Source organism: Phasianus colchicus, chromosome 12, assembly GCF_987193195.1.
Source record: "Phasianus colchicus chromosome 12, bPhaCol1.hap1.1, whole genome shotgun sequence".
In the NCBI taxonomy this organism is placed as follows: Eukaryota; Metazoa; Chordata; class Aves; order Galliformes; family Phasianidae; genus Phasianus; species Phasianus colchicus.
This window is the reverse complement of record NC_143447.1, coordinates 15,660,265-15,684,007: the sequence shown is the minus strand read 5'-3', so window position 1 is coordinate 15,684,007 and position 23,743 is coordinate 15,660,265. Positions and strand designations below refer to the sequence as shown.

At 39.6% G+C, this 23,743-nt stretch overlaps 2 long non-coding RNA genes across 3 annotated transcripts in view; one reads left to right on the top strand and one right to left on the bottom strand.

The window, feature by feature from the left end:
• The window catches only part of LOC149916290 (uncharacterized), a 37,094-nt gene that overhangs the window by 10,418 nt on the left and 2,933 nt on the right, over positions 1-23,743 (top strand). Inside the window, exons 1-3 of one of the 2 annotated variants that reach the window (XR_016470445.1) lie at positions 16,838-16,933; positions 18,889-18,978; positions 20,572-20,670. This is a non-coding gene — a long non-coding RNA (uncharacterized LOC149916290). Of the gene's footprint in view, positions 1-16,837; positions 16,934-18,888; positions 18,979-20,571; positions 20,671-23,743 lie in introns of those variants that run through there. The other variant, XR_016470446.1, reaches the window with a different exon arrangement.
• LOC149916291 (uncharacterized) lies at positions 800-9,200 on the bottom strand. Its single transcript, XR_016470444.1, has 3 exons — positions 9,134-9,200; positions 5,086-5,775; positions 800-2,350 (listed from the first exon to the last, which is right to left on the bottom strand). It is a non-coding gene; the product is annotated as an uncharacterized LOC149916291 (long non-coding RNA).

The following is a 23,743-nucleotide window of genomic DNA, read 5'->3' as shown; positions in this document are numbered from 1 at the left end:
TAACGTGTCTGAAATGTTTGCCTAATACAAGTGTGGCAGGATCAGGTTTGCACACGTGGTTCCTGAGCATTCATCTTTTATCTCTAGTTCCTGAACAGAATGGGCAGTGGAAATCTTCACTGGATGTTGCTGTCCTTTTTGTGTCAGCGTGGCTGTTGTCATGCTTCATTTATGTCAGTGACACTCATGGGCTTCAGCTCAGTGCTCAACTAATTGCTTTTTGGGGAAAAAAATGACCCATTCATAAGGTGTTATGCCCCACCAATGGAGGTATTATTCCCCATCCCTGGAGGTATTCAAGGCCAGGATGGATGGAGTTCTGGGAAGCCTGTTCTGGTGGGTGTCAAACAGCCTACAGCAGGGGCTTTAACGTCCCTTCCAACCCAAGCCATTCTATAATTATGATTCTAGGAAACAACAACAGCAACATGAAAACCCATAACTAACAAACCTGGTTCATTTGCTTGACTTGTAGAGAGTGGCATCGACCTAAGCAGTTCGTGCAGGCGAGGTCAAAATTTTGGCTGCCTTGCACATACATCAGGGCATGTGGGTGCATGTAGATACATATTACTTTGAACGTCTTCTGTGTTTCTAAAGAGTAGTTCATAGAGTTGCTGACAAGATTTGCTCTTAGCCGTGATCTGCAGAGTGTCAGCTGGGAGACAATCTTCTTTTAGAAATGGAACAGAACAAAAAAAATGCATTTGGTCATTTCACTACATTCTGGGATGTAAAACAGGTTTCCTCAGCAAGAGGGAAAAGCTCTGCTCATTTCAGCAGCAAAAGACTTAAAGAAAACAGCCATCAGTCTTAGTGAGGTTTGAGCACAGTGCTTATTAATCTGGATTTATATTTCCTACATTGAAATGAGAGGTTTTCAAAGTGATATGAATTAACATGAGCTGACAGTCGCCGTGCTTACAGACCTTCAACAAGCTGTGTACAAGGGAAATAGTTTCCTTACCAGTCTTTGACATTCTCTGTTCAGAAGATTTTTTATTTTAACCCCAGTCCTAATTGCCCTTCAGTATCAAAATTAATTGTGTTTTCTGCTAAAAGGCCAGTGTAGTTTAAGGTTACTCCAGGGTCCCAGCAGCCGATGCATCTTCTGTAAATGGCTTGATTGCCGTCTGTGGAGAGGAGTGCTGGGAGAGATTTGCTTGACCGAGGCTATACATTATAGTCCAATTAGTGTGAAGATCACTACATGAGTCTTTAACTTTATCTAGTAACTGTCGGCATCTCTAATGCTGGGAGTTGGGCGAGGAAGAGGGATGCAGAGCTCACCTTTGCTAGCTCCCCTCCAGCTGCCTTGCAGGCAGCAGAGGGAGCAATCTGGAGATGGAAATATCTGGTCAGCTGCACAGATAAAAATATCCCTTTTTTTTTTTTCCTTTACTTCCTTCCATATTATTTTATGGTTATGTGGTTGTTGGTGTTTTCTGGTTGGTTTGGGTTTTGTATTTTTTTTTTTTTAATTCTGCTGATCTGAAGTATAGATTCATTTAATCTAACCTGAGGCAGTGGACTGAATTTCATTGGAGTCTGCTAGACCTGGGTCCTCTGGGCTAATGGATAAGGATGAATACATTCAGAAAATGAATGAAATTCCTGTTATGAAGTTCAGAGCTGATTTTCCCACTGGTGGTGTCTGTCTGTCCTACAGCCAGGGCTCCAGATTTATTTAAGTACCTCAAAGTGAGCAAGAGTAAGGCTTGTAGTGCAAGTAATCTCCTGTAAAACAGAAATTACTCCCTTTTTGATCTTCAAGGATGAGGACAGGCTGTGATTTACAAGTATAATAGCAGAGAATGGTCATCAACAGAAAACATCTCCGTCTAGTCTTGAAGGGATAGCAGCATTGTAGCCTAAACCCTGAGCGAGCACCAATGCATGAATGCCTTCAGAAATGAGTTTCAATTGTTTCATCACTACAGTTATGCTCATACAAATTTAATCCATTATTTTACATTATCATGGTTTCTGCATTGTCATCAAAGGATATCACAAAAATTTTGATGATACACCAGGTTCTGCCTTATCAGCCAAAGTACAGAAGCCTCAGGGATTTGGGATTGATTTTTAAGTGGTCTGTGCCCCAAGTCATTAGGCTTCGTGTCTGAAGTATCTGGCCTTCATGTCTTCCAAAATGTCTTCTAAAAGTAGCTGGAACAACAAGTATTAAACAAGACTTTTAAGAAAAGTTGAACAAGCTTGAAAGTTCATGAGAAATAGAATTCAAAGTCCCTGACATTATTCACATCTCCACCCTTTATTTTTCAGCTAATTTTAATGCTTAATGTCTTCAATTCTGAGTCAGTCTCCAAACCAGGAAATGAAGAGGCAGCTGCAAAAGTGGGAAAAACATGGGGAGAAAAACTTGTTATTTGACACCATCTCACAGAAGTACCAAAATGATGAACTCTCCTTAACAACTCCATATCTCATTACGATCTCATTTGACACTGGAGTAATTATGATTAAAACAAAAAAACAATCTACCTCAGTATTTCAGCATTTGGGAGATCACATGGCACCATGATGTGCTAGACAGCACACTCCTCCTTTAATCTATTTTTTGCTTTGCGACAGATATTACTGACATTAATGCAGTTATGGCACCCATCATACTAATTCTCTGCTGTTCTCATTTCTCTGCACTAAAGAAGCAGTTATCTTCTCCTTCACTATATGAGACAGAGCCACAGACCTCAAACATTATTTTGCGTCCTGTTTTACCTGCTGAATTCACATACTTAGGATTCCATACACCGCCTTTTTTTTCTATATGGTTCACCACAGATCTTGCATCAACGTGCTGTGTTGTGTTCACACAACTCAGAGATAACGGAGTCTCTTTTAGATGTATTTTAGATTAAATAAGGCTGGTAATGGGATGAGAGCTGAGTCTCATTCTCTGCTCTTCTAAAGACTGTTCAGAACTGACACTCCTCTTCAGCTGGCTCAAGCAGCAAAGCCATACTGAAGAGCAGGTGTTTTGTCTCTTTTTCTGGTTGTTAGCAAAATTATGGATGATTCAAAGTAGAATCAACTAACATTTACCTTACTAGAACTTATTAAATTAAATATTCAAGAAGAAATATACAATACAGTTCCCTACTAGAAAATATGGGATAAATTAAACATATATATATTTGGGAGAAAGGTAACAGAAAATAATAACTAAATAATAACTAAACGAAGAGAATAATAACTATTACAGAAGATTGCAAAGAACCATGTTTAAAATAAATATTAAAAAGCATTCCGAAGGGCCAAGGTGAGCAGAAATGTAGGGTGGTGAAAAAAGCTTCCCTGTCTGCAAGATCCTTGTGAATGGGACATAAATTTCCTTTTAGGAAAATCCTGACCAGCTACCCTCAGACACAGGACGCTGGTGCTTGAGGCCTTTAGTCTAATCTCCTATGTGATGAGAACACAAATAATAATTAAAAATTGCTATAATAAAAAACTTATTTGTGTCTACAGCATTTCCAACCTCTCTGTCTTAATAGCTTGGAAGGAATACAAAGGAAAATCCTGCATGTCATAAAGTTATGAAACAAAGGCAAAGTGGAGAGGAGATGGAAATATAAAGTCAAAATGAAACCCTCCATCTTTCTGTCAAACTGAAACAATAAATAATAATGGCATCTTACATTTATACAGTGGCTTTCATCCAGAAAGCCTGGAAAGCTCTTTGGAAACTTTACAAACTACTGTGGAGGAATAGGAATGATTTCATACACCGATATATTGAAGGCTCCTTCTTCTGTAGACAGTTACAGTCTACAGAACATTACGGCTCAGTCTCGAATAGGTAGAGACTGATCCTGAGAGATATTGCAAGCAGTTAGGTTATTGGATCTGTAGTTAGTCAGAGTACATCTTCAAAGTTCTGAGGGAATTTATGCTGCTGACAGTTATTGTTTCTCGTGATCAAGCACTTGGTAAAGAAATAAAATTACAAATGGATGGAATAGCTGCTGGTCCTAGTCAGTGAAGTGTGGCAATAGTGGCCACAGATTTAAAATTAAAATCCCTACTAATTCATCAATCTCAGGATGTTAAAAATACTCATTTGAAAAAATCAGATCAGACATTTGGCATTCTTATTACATGAGTGATGTTATTATTTCTTTCTTATCTTAACCTGTGTGGATAGAGAAAAAGGGGTTTTATGAGCAACTCAAACCTTGCAGGCTTATGTCTCTGCAATCTTCAGTTGTCAGGCAATGAACGGAAGAAAAAAATAAAGAGTGAATAATTAGTAAGCTGAGGAAACTTCATTAAGCTTTCCATTTCTATCATATGTTTCAATTTAGAAAATCACACCAGATAGTTGAGAAGTCTGTTGGATATTAAGAGATGGCACAGACTTCCAGATCTTCAATGGAGGAAAACTCTTACTGATTTTCATGGTCTTTGTGTTCCAAGAAGGATCACATAATTTTGGCTCTTGAATAATATTTCTAAAACTAACAGGCGGTTCAGGAATTCCCTGTGTGAATGTATTTCTGTATCAGTTGGCGTAATATGTGTCTGCCTGGAGAAAGCATCCATTCAGCACCTCCTAATGGTGGCAGTAGAAGGAAAATGAATGAAACTGAGAAAAAAAGCAGCTTCAGAAACAAGATAACTACGAAATTATCCTCAGATGTATGTTTCTTCATGTTATTGGCCGTTAGCAGAGTATTTTGATGAGCTCACGTATTACTGGAGTAAATACTCCTCTGTCTTAGCCTGGCCTGATAGATTATAACGGTGATACCCAGTGCCTGCCAGTGTTCAAGAAGCATTTGGACAATGCCCTCACTAGTACTGTTTAACTCCTGATTAGCCCTGAAGAGCTCAGGCAGTTGGAATAGATCTTTGAAGGTCCCTTCCAAAAGAACTTTTCAATTTGATTCGATTCTAATCCTCAGAACCTGCTTTGACCCTTTGGCTGCTGGTAGGTCACTTCACCTGTTTGGCATTTGAATAACTAGAAATCAGATCCTCCTTTCTGCTCACTTTCTGTATGAATTTTCTTGTCTCCTGACGCTGTCAGCATCACTCCTGTGCCTGACTGCATCTCCTTACCAGATGAAATATCTCCACACATTCCAGCAGGGCCTGGGATGCAGTCCGAGTATGATATGGGCAGGTTTTTTGCTGTAGCAGCTTCTGGAATCTCCAGTTCAGCATCCAGAATAGTCCCTGGAAAGCTTCCCTGCTCCCCTCCAATCCCCATCCATGTTACTCCACATGCTTTGAGATCAAACTTCATGGCCACTGGCATTTGTCAGCACTGCTATGGCTAGCAAGTGCTTGCTTTCCAATCTTTTCCACTCATTTCTTTGGCCAATATGTTTAGGGGAGATGGGGAAAAGGAGAAGGCATGTGTACCGCCGTCAGCAGTGACTGGAGCAAAGATTAGATATGCTCAGGTTTTACACATCAGTGTCTCCTTATCAACACTTGGCAAAGTTGCAGTATAAATACAGTGCAGCCCAAGAAAGAAATGTTTGCATCCTGCTGTTGAACCAAAGGCAGCCCTCCACTCTAACAGTTGAGAGTAGAGATAATTATCTCCTCCTTGGGGAGATTTGGCATCAAAAGAGGGTGAGACAGGGGCAGTGTCTCTGCACTTATTTAAACTGTTTTCAGTGTTCTTGTAAGAATAGGCAATCATGGAAAGGAGTCTGGAGGCTTCTCAGTATCAGTCTTCTTCTAGGCTTTTAGGGATGTATTTCTATGCCTTCTAAGGCTTTTTCAAGTCACAGTAGTCTCCTGAAAGACAGAAAATTTTACATCAGAGCTGTAAATTCAGTCTCTAGATGAGAAAATCCCATTTATATTATGAGGTGCTTCAGAAAAGCCTTACGGCTACATTTTGTTACAAACATGAGCTATTTAGCCATTCTGATTGACATCCTAGATTTTGCACATTAAATGATGGGATCTCCAGCTTCACAAAAATAATCATTCTCCCTAAGCAGCAAAAGCAGTGTTGGATATTGAGATAAAAAAGTCCTTTGTTCAAATGAGTAGTTTAAGGTTACATTACATTATTTTGAATCTCTCACTTGTGGTGTTACTGGTCTTTCAGGTGGTTACAGTGAGAGCTCAGAGTTCATTATGCAAAAGTTAGTTTGCTGGTGGAATATAGGTCGATATGTTCAAAGGCACGCAGGGTAGTGATAGGACAAAATTTTGTTGAAAGTAAGTGAAAGTCAGATGCTTACTTCTTCACGCCTTCAAAAATCTCCTGCTGTTTTTACTTCTTGAACATGAGAAGGAGGCTGGCCAGAGCAGCTATTATGGGCTACTTATAACAAATGCTTCATATCGACGATGACTGGGAGCCCCCAAGAGTTCTTGTCCCACATTTTGCCTGGCAATTAAATAGGCTGAGATATAATTTGCAGCCCACATTCTCTGTGTTGAAGGCAGTAGGCTTCTTCATTTTTAGCCTAACTCTTCTGTCACCTTCACCATTTTTACATTATTTGTGTTAACTCCATGGCCTAGGGGTAGGAGGTAGAGGGGAATTATTCCTAATTTACTGAAAGTGAGAGAAGAATCAGTCACTTCTTTCTTTAAATTTTTGTGGAGGATTGTTAATCAAAGTTAAAACAAATCTGTGTTCCAACGCAGAGGTGGGTGGAGAAATGTGTGCCTAACACATATGCACTTTGGGGCTCCTGCAGAAGGAAACAGAGTTCTGGAAACTGTTGTGAGAAAAACATTCAAGGCACCAGACTGGATGCAATGCTGCTGACTGGAAATGAAACCCCAGACAAGACCCAGCTATGTTTGAGCCTGTTGGAAGAGTTGCATTTTATTCTCTGTCCTGAGATGAACGACATAAATTATCTCCCTTTCTTATTTGCTTCACGTTGAGAAGAGCCTGGCTTGGAGTCGGACAGTGACTTAAAGAAGGAGCTGGGCAGGGAATACATCAGGTATTCGACCTGCAGGCCTATGAAATGCAGTGTCATCATAACCCAAAGGGCGTATCATTAGTCACTGAAGGAAGGAAGTGCAAGCATGCCTAGAGAAATCAATAGAAGGTCCTTGTCTAGTAACACAAAGAGAACAGCACCAATGTTTATGTCTTTGCCCTTCACACACTTTGCTCTTCCTTCCTCTCCAGTCACCTTTTCACTTTATCCAGAATTTCATTTTCCTGATTCCTAAGTATAAATGGACAGACATCGTAATCACGGCTCAGGCTGCAATCCAGTCTTTTCTGAGAAATAAATATCCATCAAGCCCAGTGTTTCTGTATGGAGGTTATCTGATTTGGCTCCTGCTAACTAAAAACATATGCAACTGGTTATCTCCATCAACACAGTTTAATTCAGCTCTGGTCCGTATTAGTGTGCTTTCTTGCAATTATGTCTCTTACTGCCATGGGTGAACTGTGACTGTTAAGATGTTAAAATATGAAGATCAAACAAATGGCCCAGAGGTTTCTAGCTTGAATCTAAAGATTTGTTAAGAATACAAAAATGTTTTGCCACATTTTAGTTAAACATAGTAATTTCTCCTGAAATACCGTGCTCTGGATAAATGGCGAACTACTTTAGTATAAGATTTCAGAGTTTTACTTGAATATGGGGTAGTCATTCAAAACTGTCAAAGCTCCCTCTATTTTCATAGTCCTGTTCTTGACCTTTATTTCACTGTTTGTGCCACTTTTTACTCATCCTTAAATGAGCAAAACAGTAGTAATGTACATCCAAGGGAAGCTACAAAGTATCACCATCACTGCTGTCAGGAAAATGCTCTAAAATTATTCAGCTGTATTCATAGCAGAAATTTAGGAATTAACAAAATATGTTCATGCAATGCACGTTTGTCGGCTTCCATGAGAAAACTGTGAAGTGTTATGAATAATATGGTTTGCGAGTGACTACTCTGACGATCCTGCTTTGTACAGTATGTGAAGGGAAAAAAAATATCTTTTTATGGTCAGTTTGACCCTTCCTCATTCTGACCCTGATGTCTTTCCATCCTGGCCTTTGAATACACACTAAGGACAAGAATAACTTTTAGACTGATAACATTTGTATTATTAGAAGAGGTTGGGGTGTGCCTGGGAAGGCAGGAGGTAAATCTGCAGAACAGTCTAAAAGCTTTATTTATGGAAACATCCTTTTTTAACAACAGAGGGATGAAGGAATAATACCAATAAAATCACAGATATCCCCAAGATCCCAGATCAGCCAAATGGTACATGTGCATATAGATGCACTGATACTCAGAGCTGAGTTTTCCTTTGTACGTAAAGCTCAGACCCTGGATCAGCTTTCAGCTAGACCAAAGCCTAAATTATAGCCTAAATTAGCCTAAATTATAAAACTCAACAGAAAAATGTTAATTTCACCCAGCTGAGGACTGTGACAGTGTCCCATTATTTCAACCAGGAAAATCAGAGGCTAATTCTATAGTTCTCAACACAGTTCCAATGGGAAGAAGGAAAGTGTCTTTTCTGACAAGTTTGAGAGGTTCTGACAGGTCTGTCTCTTTGGTCATTTACCTAATGACCCACTTAACAGTGGAAAACGCTGAAATAAACCATCTCAAGGTCAGCTGAACTACCCCAGCACTTCCTAAAGGAAACCAAGAATCCTTTGTGCTGATATTTAGATTTTGTTGTTGTTGTTGTTTTAGTATGATTTAGGAACCACCATCTTTTTTGGTTGGGTTTTTTTTTCTTTTCTTTTCTTTTTTTACTTAGGTGATGACTTGGCTTCTTGTGAGGCTTTTTACAGTCAGAGAGACTAGTCCCTTTATAAAACTGAATCCAGACTGGTAGGTCACATTCCCTGAAGATTTTTGAGAATATTACTACTGCCCTATCAAGGCACAAATGGTATGAAACTGTAGAATTGGCTCCTGCTCTGTACTTGGAGCATAAGAGTGCACTGTAAAGAGGCAAAGGTCACGTTGAGAAAACAACAAAAAAAGCAAAACAAAACCTCCCACTGAAACACCTTTAGAAAAACCTTTCAAATGCTATTCACAGTATTCTTTAAACAGAATGCTTCCACAGCTAGAGTTTGGTAGTTGCTGGTCCAGCACTTAAAAAAGGGCAAAGAACTGAAATTCTAAACACTGGGATATGGACCTGGCTTCTCACCTGAGATCTGTCCTCCCAGTGAATTAAGGATCAGGATGAATGTATGTGTAATCTAAGGGAATCCAACTTCATCATTTTGCTCACAGCTAGTAAAGATAAATTAAGAAATAAATAATAATATATCATTTAGGAGATTTTTTTTTTTTTTGCATAGTATTTTATAGTCGTATAAAAATAATACAGGGAAACACCTTTTTTAAAATATACAGTGCAAACACACTGAGAGCCTTTCACATCTGGCTTTGCACAGTTGAAATATATTTTGTGTACTATTATACTTCATCACATATATGCCACCGTGGCATAATTTTAACACAGTGATGTCACCACATCAGTGACATCACTTTCCATAGTGCCCTAGTGAGGAACAAAGGTTAACTGGGATTGTAATAAATGGAAATAAAAACCCCACTAACTGCATCACTTGAAATCAAAACAGAGACATTATTTGACACCTGCCAGGCAGTGACACTGCAGTTTTAGGAAACGAAATACTCGTGTACATCACTTAGGACAAGAAATTCTTTATTTTAGCCAATTTGAAATTTATACTGCATTTTTGGACTATGTTACGTGTCCTTTCTGTAGATATTCAACCCTTTAAGGATAATTATGCCATAACTCTTCTCGTATTTGACCTTTTCATGCCACACTCCACAATATAAATGCTGGTTGGAAATATGGAGAAAGAGATTCCAGCAGCACAAACATACTGCCCACGTGCAATGCCTCTCTCGCATTTACATGTCAATTTTATTAATAATTAGATTTTATTATGATGTTTTAGACACACTATAAAGAGATAAAGATATGTGGTATTTGCCTCAAAGTATTTACAGCTGGATAGATAAATAGTGAATTTAACTGACCGTTAAATCAGGTTGATCTCTGTTTTATTCAGTTTATCAGCAGGTCCAAAAATTACCAATGCTTTATGGAAATTAAATGCATCTTTTTAGGATGCATATTCAGCATATCAAAAAGGAAAATAAACCCATTTGAAATAAAATGAGAGGTCTCTCAAGACACACGACAGACTGCATTCCAGTTGTGCTTTTAGTGTATTTTAATGGTTTGAAGTGAAAAAGGAAAAAAAAGCAAATGTGCCATCTTTGAAATATGAATATTGGAATAATCTATTTCTGCTTAAACAATAAGTATTTCGGTTGGATTTTAGGCTTGAATGATTGAGTTTAACTGAGATAAATTCTTCAAATACGTTTTTAGGTCCCTTTTTCAAAAGTTGCAGTTAATACTTCCCCAAACTCTTCCACCACTGGAAAAAAAGGAGAGTCCTGGAGCCAAGTGATGAGACTGCTCTGAGATTCATAGTTCATTGTTATTTGTTTGGTTGGGGGCTCTTTCTTTTTCTTTTAATAAACTATCCCCCAAAGCCTATCTACCTAATGAGTATTATCTGCTTAATTTCCTGCAGGCTTCGATGCAGAAGCAGGTCAGTTGGTTTAATTATCAGCTATGGAGACGTGAAGGAACTTGAAATTCAACTGAAATATACAGTGGCTTTTTCCACTGGTTTTTTTCACATTCACAAAAGTACCTGTTCAAAGAACAGATTGACTCAGCTGTGACTTAAACAAAGATAACATTCTGTGGCAGGAAAGTAATAATGCTATTATTGTCCACTGACAGAGTATATTTGCATGGTGATTAGTGATGGTTAATACAGTGAAATACCATACGTAGAGAAATGGACAGGAATTTACCTTCTGACTATCAATTCTCTTTGTTTTTAAAGTGTAGCTCTTCTCCCTCTACTTATACCGTGCTGTTGATTAAGTGTCAGACAGATCCAGAATGCCTTATGAATTTCATAGCCTTAAATGCCTGCGGTACTTTTCAGATGGCTGTCTTCTCCTTTGCACTGACAGAAAGGCACACAGCACTTACCCCAACAATTCGATCCCTCTCTTTTAGTTTTTTGGCACAGGAGGGAAAAACTTTTTCTTTTAAAATAGCCTTTTTCTGTGTCCTAGATAAAGTGTGAGGAAGGCTAAATAAGCACTAGTAGGTTGCCATGCCTTCCAAGTTCACTTTTTTCTTTCTTTTTCTTTTCTTTTTTTTTTTCTTTTTTAATCTTTATAATTCTGGGAGTTATTATTGGCAAGTCTTTATTCAGAGATGGGCATGTAGAGAGAGCATTCATAAGGAAGGAAATCCAATTAATTTTGATAGAAATCCAATAGTCTCCCAGTGAACACAGACTTCCACCACAAATCTGCAAGTTTATAGAGCTGCTAAGGCTCTTGGAGCATCCGCGCAGCTGAAAGACAGGGCTTGGGCTCCGTGTGGCTAGAGTGATATCTGTAATATCCCATAGAAATCCATTGAGGACACTTAGGAAAGCGCAATATCCTTTAAACGTAACCTTGATAATGAAAGGAAAGGGCTCCTGTTCCTAAATAAAAAACAACAAGCCCCGACAGGTCGGAATTGATACCAGCCTTTGCTGGTGCCTGAAACTCCTGCCGAGCTCTGAATGCTGCAAAAGTGTCTATTATTTTTAACTGTTGGATTACTGTCCATCTTTAAGGATGGAGGAATTTTAGGAGCGGCAATTAATAATAATAATAAAAAAAAAAAGTTTAGTGTTATTGCAGACCTCTAGACAAAATACCTAAGGGGCAGAGGGTGAGCGAACAAAGGAAGCTGAAGGGAAAAAAAGCATTCTTGTTTTAGAGAGAACAGCTTAGAAAACCCTGAATGGAGGGTTCTTTATATATAGCACCGCATTGAGTGACAAAATGGTAGCTGTCATAATGTGCCAGTTAACATGTCCAATATGAGCCGATCGTTTAGTGTCCCCTGGGATTAGAAGACAGAAACATGACAAAGAACAAAGAACTCAGATCAATAATGCTTGGGGAAATAAGACAGAGAAGGTTATTTACTCTGCATTGATCCGTTGCTGCAGTCGCGTAAACTTGGCCTGTTTTTCTTTTGTTAACCTTTAAGCTTGAGTATACTCACAAGCAACTAGGGAGCCAACTAACAGGTGTAGATTAAGGATCGAAGGAGGTCACCGTACCTCTGTCACCACTAGGCACCCATGTAACAACATCCCTGAAGAAATTTAAACATCAATAGCTATAATAAGGGCAAATTTATCAAGCTTGGCCTACTTTTGCTGGGAGCCTGGCTGTGTCCAGTCAGTTTGCCCTTGCTAAAGCTCAATTGATTTGGACATTCTTTTACTAGAGTTGATTATCAATTGTGACACAACAAATTTGTTAGCTTCCAAGCACTGGAGTTGTTGCCAATTGGAGCCTCTGAAGTGAAAACACCTGGCTGTGTTCAAGTTTTACTCTTGTTAAGGCAAAGGAAATGAAAAAAAAAAAGAAAGAGAGAAAGAAGATAAAGCAGAGACTCCTTTTGGTGATATCTCCATAGATGCTGGTTCTCTTGGAGATACCTGTAGTTTTCAGCTGGAACATCTGGATTGCCATTTTTAGAAAATCAGGACCATGAGGACATACATAAACTTGAATGAAACAGTTTTCAGTAGTAAGCCCTGGCAGCTGGTAACTATTCATTTTTTGTTTTATGGCTTGTCACCTAAGTCACACAGAACCATTCCCGTTCCCTTATGTAGATGGCAGACTTCAGAAACTTCAGAGAAGTAATGGATATCATATGATAGGCAGCATATTCCACAAGAATGACCATTGAAAAGAAATAATAATCGTTGCCGAACTCCACAGAACTTGTTAAACACGAAAATCTACTCATTGATGCTCAGGAGCTGTAGTTAATTAAACAAAGCGGATATTTTGAGTAGAATCATGATGGGATGGAATTTGTTTGTTTTAAATACTGACACTGTTTATTTCACTCTAATTGTAATTGTTTCACGTTGTGTCAATAGTATTAGCAGTACATTAAAAATGTAATTCTGGAAATATTTATCTTGTTTAATTTATTTCAAAATCAAAAGGATTATTTATTATTTAGCATCACTATAAACTACAGTAACTTTTCTATTTTTCTGAATCGAGGTATTTAATGCTTGTCATACTATAAAACATTACAACACGGGCATCACAGAATAAGGTAAAACAATCAAACAACAAAAATGAGATATTGAAAATTCAAAATCTGAAAATCACTTTTAAATATTCAGAAAATGAAAAGTTAAAGATGAATCATAGCCTCTCTAAAACAGACATTTGATGCAGAGTTTTGGGACTGGAACTGAAACATTTCCCTTTATTTTAATGTTCTGGTTTTTTTTAATCAATCCATTAAAATACCACTGCAGGCTGAATGCATAATTGTCTGAAGTGCAGGGGCACAAAAGCAGTTCACCACACATGCAGGCAGTTGCAAATCAGTTGCATTTGTTTCTTCCTTTAACCAGCATCCAGTGCAACCTGATAGTGCAGGTGAATGAATTTACAATCATGGCCTTCCTGCTCCTCATCTACCACCCTGCAGTACTTCTGGTACTTGGGCAATGGCTCACAAAGGGCTCAGCTCAGTGTTTTGTGATGGATTCTAGACTATCTTGCATTACAGTTCTGTGTTTCTTGATTTCTCATGGCAAACAAAGATGCTTGTGCTGTGGTTGCTTAGACTATCTTTTATCCTGGCAATCAGAAAACCTTGAAGTCAATTTAAGAAAGGTTGCATCTTTCTTTCTGTTTATCTGTAATAAGCAGGCAGCAACAAGGAAACTAGTGACAAAAGAAATCAGACTCTGCTTTCCTCTTAGGGATGGGAATCTGCTGTTTGCATCTCTTGGCATGCAAAGATTCAGCATGTGACCCTTGCCCCATCACCCGTAAAAGTGTCACCACACTTTTTAAGAGCATTTAAGGCATTTAAGAGCATGGGAGGGAGAAGGCAGTAGCTTTTAGGGCATCAGAAATGACAGTAATGTGCACTGGAACAGTCTGCACAAGCAAAGTGCGTTGAGGCAGTTGTATTAGATCAATCTGTGGCAGAAGAGAAGCCACTGACAGTTTATTTCTGTGTTGGAGGACGAACTGCAAAGTGCACAGTCCTCATTAGGATAAATGGAGAACAGCTCAGTTTGGATCTCACCAAAACTTTTCACCAGCTAATGGCTATTCAGAGCTCTATGTGAAATGAGTTAGGGCTCTCTTAGCCCTGCCAGTATGATAAAGAACAGCACTCCTGTTAGCAATAATAAGCATCCTTGGCCGAGGGTCTATGGATTGAGTGAGCATGGAGAATGAATTACCCTCTTTCCACTAGATGTGGTCCCTCTAGGTCAGGGCTCAGGTGAGGGGAAAAAATGTTATGGAGCTGCTCTGATTTACAGCTGAGGATCTGGTCTTAATGGCTCAATGGGGCCTTGAAGGTACTTATCTGCTCTGGGAGCCTGGAAGCAGACCTGCCTTATGGAGGCAGAGGAAGTCTGTCTTATGGAAAGCCCAAGGGAGCTGAGGCCTGATCTTCTCAATGCCCCCTGCTCTATAAGTGGGACCACAGTGCAGGACCTTGTTCCTCTCCCAAGCATGTTGTAACCACTTGCAGTCCTGAAAGTATGGCTCTGAAGTATCAAAACTCTATGTGATGCTGCAGAGTACTATGCAAGAAAAGGTTTGGGAAAGAGGACATGAGGCCAAGCTGGTGCTGAACCACTGCCTGGGACTACACAGGATAGGCTTAGGGTTATCCTAAGAGGTCTGCCTTCCTGTTTGCCTCTGCAGTGCACTGCTCTGAAATAATGGAAATACCATGAGCAAAACTGGAATGAATGTGTGATCGGCTCTTCCTCTAGCCAAAGTGAAATAACTGGCTACAAAAACAACATGAAAAGACACTGGGAGACTAAAAAGAGAAGAAAACAGAGAGAAGGAATGGCACACACAGTGCTCTATTTGCTGAGAGGCACATGCAAAAAAACTCCAGCACACCTTACAAACAATACAGCCTTTTCAAACTAGGCTTCGGAGCCAAAAACATGAAGCACATGACAGTGTATCAAGACAACACATTTCCTGGTTGCATGCTTATGCTAGCATGCCTTCCCCACCCAGAGGCCTTGTCCACGCTGACCTGTTCCGTTGTATCGGCCAGTTGGCCACTTGGCTCCTCTCCCAGCAGCCAGTGCTCTCCAAGCATGACATCGATCATTGCTGCCTGTAGTAAGGAAGATGGCACTTACCTGATGGGGTAGGCGGAAGCTCCCTCTCTTACCATATGCTGGGAATTGTCAGTGACTGCTTGAAGCCAAGGCTGGCTTTTCCTCCTGCCAGGAAACAGGCCTTTTCCAAAGCCTGCCAAAAAGACTTGGAAAAAAAAAAAAAAAGAAGAAGAGAAAGAGAAAGAGAAGAGAAGAGAAGAAGAAGAAGAAGAAGAAAAAAGGAAAGGAAAGGAAAGGAAAGGAAAGGAAAGGAAAGGAAAGGAAAGGAAAGGAAAGGAAAGGAAAGGAAAGGAAAGGAAAGGAAAGGAAAGGAAAGGAAAGGAAAGGAAAGGAAAGGAAAGGAAAGGGAGAAAAAAGGGAGAAAAAAGGGAGAAAAAAGGGAGAAAAAAGGGAGAAAAAAGGGAGAAAAAAGGGAGAAAAAAGAGAGAAAAAAGAGAGAAAAAAGAGAGAAAAAAGAAAAAAATCTTTTGCATATTACTTTTTACACTGAGCAATTTTGTTGCAGGCTGTGTAGCACCAGGCACCAGTAATTACGGATCACAGCTTCCCTAGGCGCTGGGGATAAACAGCAGACAGTGAAATAGGAGGCAGTACAATGGGTAAAGGGAAAAAAAAATAAAGGAAAGACAAAAGAAAGTGTTTATATTGATTCTCTCCAGAAATGCAAGATCTGCCACAGCCAAGCAGACTACTGAGTCATTAAAGGCTGCATCCTGACTCCAGGGTGCTTCAGAGGAAGAGGAGGGAAAGAGGCAGGCTGCCAATAGTTCCATGCCCTTTGGAGAGAATCACCTTCCTCATCCCAGCTTGACCGCGTCCTGGCACATAGCACTTGACTTCTGTGTAACCTTTCTCGGTAGTGAAGACCTCATCCCATTTCCCTTTTCATCATTAGGCTGAAGAGAGCCATGTGCACTTCTGCTCCAGACAGGCACTGAGACCAGCCTCCTGCTCCCCTATGGCCCTACACTGGGCACAGGAGACTGCAGTTTGCACAGCATAGTTCAGCAGCTTCAATAAGCTTCTCTTATGGTGAGCAAGCCTGAGTCCAAGAAAGGAAGATGAACATCTCTGTAAAGTACCTAGAAATTGAAACAAACAAACAAAACAAACAAAGGAGTGAGGGGAAAAAGAGAGATTGGGAGAAGAAAAAATACATGTATGAGTAATCTCTTCCCATGTCTGGTGGCACAAACACTGATGCTGCATAAGAATAAGCCAGTTTTTGAAACTCCTCTTCATAAATATCACTTCTTCATATGATTTTTAACAGGAATGAGAGAAAAAGAAAGCAGGAAAAAGAAACAAAAATGTGCTTTGAATGACAAACCACAAAAAAACCCTTTTTTTTTTCTTTCAGTGAGGGGGTGGAGTTGAAGCGTTAGAAATCCAGGCCAAGGGATTACTTCACATTTCATTTAAGGAATGAAACCTTCCAAAAAAGAAGGTTCTATTTTGTATTACTCAGCAGATCTTTTCCCTTCTTATTCATCTATGGAAAATTCTTTCTTTCTTTTTTTTTTTTTTTCTCTTCCCTGTGTTTACTACAGTCCTGCAGCACACTCACACACACACACACACACACACAAATGACAGAGCCCTTTATAAAGAAGAAATCAGGCTGGCGCTGCAAAAGTGCAGAGAAGATCTTTCGCTAAAATGATCTCAAGGTCAGTTTTGGGGGTCTTTAGGTTCCTATATTCAATCCAACCACGTTTCACGTCTCTGCTTTGCTTGCTTAACTTACAAGAAACTTGGGCACAATTTTGCTTGTGTTGGCAGTTTTTAGGTGTGGATTCATGCAGGCTATTTACAAGATGCCAAGGGATGTCAAATCCTGAACATGTGTTTTTGTCCTACAGTCATTCTCTGACAGCAGAAATAGTCTGCAGCTTATCAGATCCATTTGCTGATATTTAACATCTTTTTTTCCCGACAAAGGTTTGGGGTGAGATGAATTTTAATGTTTCTCTGCGCTGAAGCTGACAAAAAAAAAAAAAAATCTTTATGCATCTAAGTTAGAAATTGGAGCTTTAAGCTGCAAGGAAAAAGAAAGCCAACAACAACAGCAACAGCAACAAAAAAAAGCAACTCCCTTATTTACAACATTTTTACTTTTCATACTTAGATGTAATTCTGTTTATTTTCTTTAAAACACTCAAGGTATTTATTAAGCATTTTACTCAATCAAGAGATACTGCAATTTTGTCACAGACCAAGACATGCAGTTTTGGATAATATATTTTTAATGTATATTTCTGATATAAGTGACAAAATATAAAAAGTCTGTGATTTTTTTCTGGGGTCATATTGTAAAATTCAATTCCCTCCCCTCTTTTAATATAAACTTTATAAGAACGATACAATAAGCAAAATATTTTTTTGAATGTAAAGGTATTGGTAAAATTGTCCAGTAAAACTAGCAGTCTCTAAGGTTATAATCCCACACAATTTCAGGAAGCAGTGAACTCCTAAAATTGAGGGTTTTGTACACATGTGTGTTCTCAGAAACCAGAAGAGATAGGCATGGAAGAGAGCAGAAACTTAAATAACCGTTAACACAGATATAGAAGGATAGATAATATTTTGTAGGATATTTCCATATTAAGTATAGACATACAGAGAGTGAGTTTAATTTCGCAGGCAAAAAATGGCCAACAAAAAGGGGAACATTTTTCATGAGTCAGAGTCATAATAAATACTTGAACTATATGTGCTATGTGAGGCACCTCTTAAATTCACAATGCCATATACATATGTTTTCATACAGCAGTAGATTTGTCATCCCCAGTTTCTGCAGACACCGTTCTATTTAGAGCTATTTTTCTCCACTAACCACCTTCCTCAAGTTCTTTGTTTCAGTGCAGGCTATCTGTTAAAACATGCCCAGCACTGTAACTTTACAATTACAGGTACTCCACGGCAGAAACAAGTTCCTAATTTTTTTTTTTTGGCAGCGAACAGAGAGAGCTCATCTGTAAATGTGAATGCTTGGGGTCTTCTCCAAAACTATCCTCACTGCTTTTGTTTGCAGAAGTTGGGTTGTGCAAGCTGTTGGTGTATGGCTTGCCTGCTGAGTTATGAAGAACAATCTACTTGAGAGGTTTGCAATTATTCTTACTTCTGGTCAGGTTAGATATGCAATTAGATCAGATCCCTGACAGGTTTTTGGCTTCTCTAATGTCAGGCCTTTATTAATCAGACCGTATGCAGATGGAAATGATTTATTTTTTGTCAGCCATTACACAAATTTGATTGTCAACAAAATCTTTGTCAGCTTTCAGCAAACTTTGCAGTAGACCTTTGCATTGGAGGTGGGGTGCTCACCCTGACCAGATGGGTTTGGTTTGCTTTAGCAGAGGCAGCTCAGCTTTCCAAACTCATAGAATTTACAACCAAAGAGCCTGTATAGACCTCATCAACTAAACACTTTGAAGGAAAGGGACGTATGGGCAGAGGTGACTTCTGGGATCCTTCCTGGTTTCCTCCTCTGCTGCTGTGCCGCCAGCTCTTCTCAGTATACTGCTGTTCCACTGGGCCTTGTCCTTTACTTTGCTGGCAAATAAGGTAAATGACCCCTATTCTGGCTGCCCATATGCTGCTAACATCGTTGGTTTTGTTTCAGCAAACTGCATGAAGATAGTACAGACAGATGCCAAAAAAGAGGGCCCCCATCAGCCCAGTATGCCCTGCTGTGAACCACCAGCGTGCCAGGGTGAGTGGCAGCCGGCATCTCCTTAGTTATTGAGGAGAGCAGCTGTGTCACGTTCGGTTAGTTTACATCATAATCTAAATCAACCATGAAGGATGAAGATGCATAGAAGGAAGGGAGGGAAAAAAAAAAAAAAGCAAAAAAAAAAAGCAAACAATAAACCGAAGGGATGTGCTCAAAGTCTTCTACTACAAAAACCGCCTTTGGGTTTAGGCCTAACTTAACAGCGACTGCAGGGAAAGAGGTGGCTCAGTTGCCAAAGCCTTACAAAGTGTCTGCGTAACCTGAGAGAGAGCAGATTTGTCCTCTGAACACAGATGTTTGCATTTTTATTCTTTCCTCTCTGCCTCCACGTCCTTGTCTTCTTCCTGCAGCCCTGAGAATTCATTAGTTCTCACCTCGGGCTGCAAGCAGGTCTGTGGAGAACACACAAGTTCGTTACACTTTGGCACATGGAGCGTGTTAATTGTGATACAGCTAAAGGCTGGTGCTGCAGATTTAAAAAGAATTGCAACACCTGTCCCCAAGTCAGGGGGTGGCTTCAGCAAAGGCTTTGGCTCCAAGAACTTCTCTGGTCATGAAGAAGTCAGTTTTTCAGAGGGTGTCATTAATGATGAGACCACTTTATTTCCTGTATGCAAGCAGTTATGTATTTATTTTTCTTTCATCCAGGTGAAGCTCATAGAGAAAAAAAAAATGGGCAGGGCAAAGGGCTGGAGATTCATGATCCTTGAGGTCCCTTCCAACCCTGGCCATTCTGTGATTCTGTAAAAAGATGACTGTGTGCTGTAGGAGCTATTTTGCTTAGGGTCAGGGAGGCTGAGGTGTTCTTACTACATTTTCCTTCTTTATTCTCACTTATGCGTACTACTTTTTATTGTTTGTTCTCATTTATGTATCTTTGATGTAGATATGAAGGTTCTTTGGTGTGTGGTTTATAGGTAGCAACGTAAAATGGACTTAAAATATTGCAGCGTTGTTTTTGTTTTATATGCCCCTATGTTTTGAGAATTTGAACTTTTTTAGAATGACATCTGGGAAGTTTTGAAGCAAAATTCTGAGAGGAGCAGTAAGAAAAAAATCACTTAATGATCTTTAAAATAGGCCTTAAAGACTTCAGTAATGAGATAACTTTAGAAGTACTAGAACACAATAAAGATACAGTGAGTGGGGTAGAATAGGTAGGTAGTTCTAGCTAAATTCTCTACTCTCCCACAAAAAGAGGATAAAATTCTTGGAACTTGAAAGAAGTATTGTTATTCTTTAAAACTACAGTACTTCCCAGCTCATCACAACTTGTGTAGGCTCCATAAAATAAAGGTGGAACAGGCTGGTGCAGGGCTGAGGTCCTGCTGGGTGGCCAGGTCACCAAGCCAGCTTTTAATGTATAGATAGTTTAATGGCTTTTTTTTGTCTGGGAGTTGAGCTGTGTTTCAGATTAACTCTATGACCTAGACATATAGTGGATCCTGAGGATGAAGAAGTAGCAGCAGAAAGAGCTCTGAGGAGGTGTTAAGCAGGGCTGAAGCACTTCTCACTTGGTGAGAAGAGTAATAAAGAAGTGAGTGCTCACATCAGTTGCTTATTCTCTCACAGATGCTGCTGAAAAACAAATGGAAGCTGGCAGCAGCTGAAGGCCTGTGGTGGTTGACCAATCTGCTCTGAGCTGTTCCAGGAGCCTCCAGAGAACAAGAGGTATGACAACTTTATTTCAAATATCTTGGGAGGATAGAAACTGGAACAGTGTATGTCCTCTGTGGTATGGCACAAAATAGAGAAGCACTTAGTGGATGTTTCTTATAGCCCAGGTCTCTCCTAGGTGCAACAAGGTCTCACACCTAAGCTATCTCCTACACTTAATCTCTTATTGAGTTTGGATAAACTGAATATATACTCGTCCAGGCTTACAGCTTACAGAATTCTCAGTGTGAGCGGCCTGACAGAAAAAGAAATATTTTGATTTTGAGTCCTAAGGGAGGAGCGTGAGGTACAACTGCTCCCTGGGGATACAGTAGTAAAAAGAAGTCTGCAGATTGAAGTTTAGCTTGTTTCAAACTCTTAATATATATATATATATATATAGTTTTCTGTTTCAAGTGATTCTATTTGAAGAGATTGGAGGTCTTGTTGGTGCTCTAAGTGTGAACTCTAGTGCCAGGTTCCACCAGCAGGTACTGTAAATAAGTGGGCTGCTTGCAGCAAAAGCTGTATTTCTAGAGTGCAGTGGAAAGTTGGTTTACTTCTCATCTCTTGTGAAAAATTTTCAGATGTGGAGACAAAGAATATTTAAGCCAGATACCTCTCACTTTCCAAGCACAATACATACTTTCCCTTCTTTCTTCAAATGCAGTTCCTCTTGCAAAACTGTTTGGAGAACAATACAATAATCAGCTCTTAACATCTAATTATGCCTTTCCCTTTACAAAAGAAACTCATATTCTTAAATAACGCTTCCTGGCAGCAGGGAGCTCTGTGGCTCACTTTGAAAGAAAGGGGAAAACAATGCAACCCAGCCCAAATATCTTCACATCATTAATGTACAGGGAATTGGGTGCAGAATCCCTTCTTAGCTTCATCACCAGATGAAAATAATACTTACCCTTGAGCACTTGGCTGTGTTCTTGTACTGAATGCCAACAATAATCTAATCAGTTAACAATTCTCATTCTGATGATCATTTTCCTGTGAATTGTTTCAGTGGTAGAAAAAAAATATATAAATTGTTGCTTGTGCTGGAAAGATGAAGGCTGACTGAGGTCCACTCTTTTGGCTCTTTATAACAGTTCAGATTCTTCTCCCTGCTGGATGAAATGTCAACCTGCAGGGCTGAAAGCAAGGGGGGAAAAAAAAAGAAGTCCCTTTACAATGAAATCTTATCCCTGTTTTGCCTAGAGGTGTTTCATAGCCCAAGCAAAGCACTTGAGTTCTGCAACTACTGGACTACATGACAACTTCCCTTTGTCTGTGCTGCAGGAATAGGGTTGGGTTTGTTTCTTAATATAAATAATGTTTGGCTTTTTTTTTTTTTTTTTCTTCTGGAGTAAATTTCAGCCCCAAAATGTATGATATGTGCTGCATTTGGTGCACTCTCCCTGAGGCAAACCAGGGGATCTGTAAGTGGTACTATTTTTCCTATCAGCCCTGGAGAGTAGTGTGGCAGCCCTGCGTGTTATTAATGGATAAAATCTGAGCAGCAGCCAACCCCAAGGTGAACCCTATGCATTTAAAACATTTCATCAGACAGCTAAGTATTTTTTTTTCCTTCACTACAGCGGATATCTCTACTGCCACCACTCAATAGATCCCGATAGAAGAGAGCAATAGCTAGACTCACTAATGTGAAAATTGATAGTATGAGCTCTCCAATGAAATATAAACAGCTCTGTGTTTCTTAAGTGTCAATATCACGGGGCTGGGCTGAGGAGGTGGTGCGGTGGATTAACCCTAGAATTATCCAGGAGGGGGGAGAAGCTGGTAAATAGGAAATATTTGTCCAATCAGCCAGGGCTCATTTCTGAAGTGGATAAGATGGGCTGCTGTTGACTCTCAGCTGCTGTCAGATAGAAACCCAGCTGCAGTTTACAGCTCCTGTTATTGGAGTGTTTCTGGAGGTGGGAGGAAGGTCAGACTGGACTCTTCTTTCCCCTGGAAGAACTGGGTAAAAAGGAAGACAAATGGCACGAGAATTGGAACTGCAACTTTGAAGATGCCTTTGCAGATGCAGCTGCCCTACACTGGGAGCTGTTCCTGGCAAACTGCAACACTGCTGTCGGAACAGCATTTATTACAAGAGCAGCTTACTCTGGAGGGAAAGCCTGCAACACGCAGAATAATCATCTCTGCTTAAGGAGACCTGGGACCTTGCCCACTCATTCCCTTTTACAGAAGCAACATAACCGGATGGTCCCTGCATGGAGAGGGAGGCAGGCTGGCATTTGGATGTTTTCAGGGGGTCTACACTGATTTACTGTTATTGTTTCCATTTATGGATAACGAAGGAATGTGACAGTGCTCCTTCTGTTCTGGCTGTGAGAAACTGAAAGCACTCAAGTCAGTTTGCTTGGTGAGCAACAGAGTCACCTCCTGGTCCTGATACGTGAGCTGGATGAGACCAGGTGTGGGTTACAAATAACCCAAAGCAATGTTGTTCTTTTGACAAAGAAATGGTTTCCATGGAAACTTTTAAATATACCCAAGATTATGTAAGTTTATATCCAATATACCTCCAGAACATTTATATTGATAGATTACAGAAACTTTTTTTTTAACAAAAATCCACTTAACTTTCTTTTATATATATATATATATAATTTTTTTTTCTTTTAGAGGAAAAATGAGCAATTCTGCATAGTGGTTTCCACATTTAATTATGGGTTTGTAACAATTTTACTTAAAATAAACCCACCTTTGACTGGGAAGGGTTCTAGGACGGTAAGAGAATTAAAAAGATACAACATATACATAGTGTAAATCATTGCAAAGTCACTGAAAGCCTCCTTTTAAATATATATTTATAAAGCGCATTTCATTCCGATATAGCTGGAAACTTGGACTTGCTGAGTTTCTCTTCTTGAGCTTGTTTACTGAGTTTTCAATCTGCTTGTTGAGGCTTAAGGACTCTTCTACTTAAGAGTCAACCCTGGAAACAGAGCACGTGGTGGAGGATCATACCTTAGTTGAGGCTACTTAACCGTGAGCAGACAGGCTGAAGATTTAGTAAACGAGCCAACAAAGACTTCATACAGGGTGGCAAAGCAGCCCTTTGTGA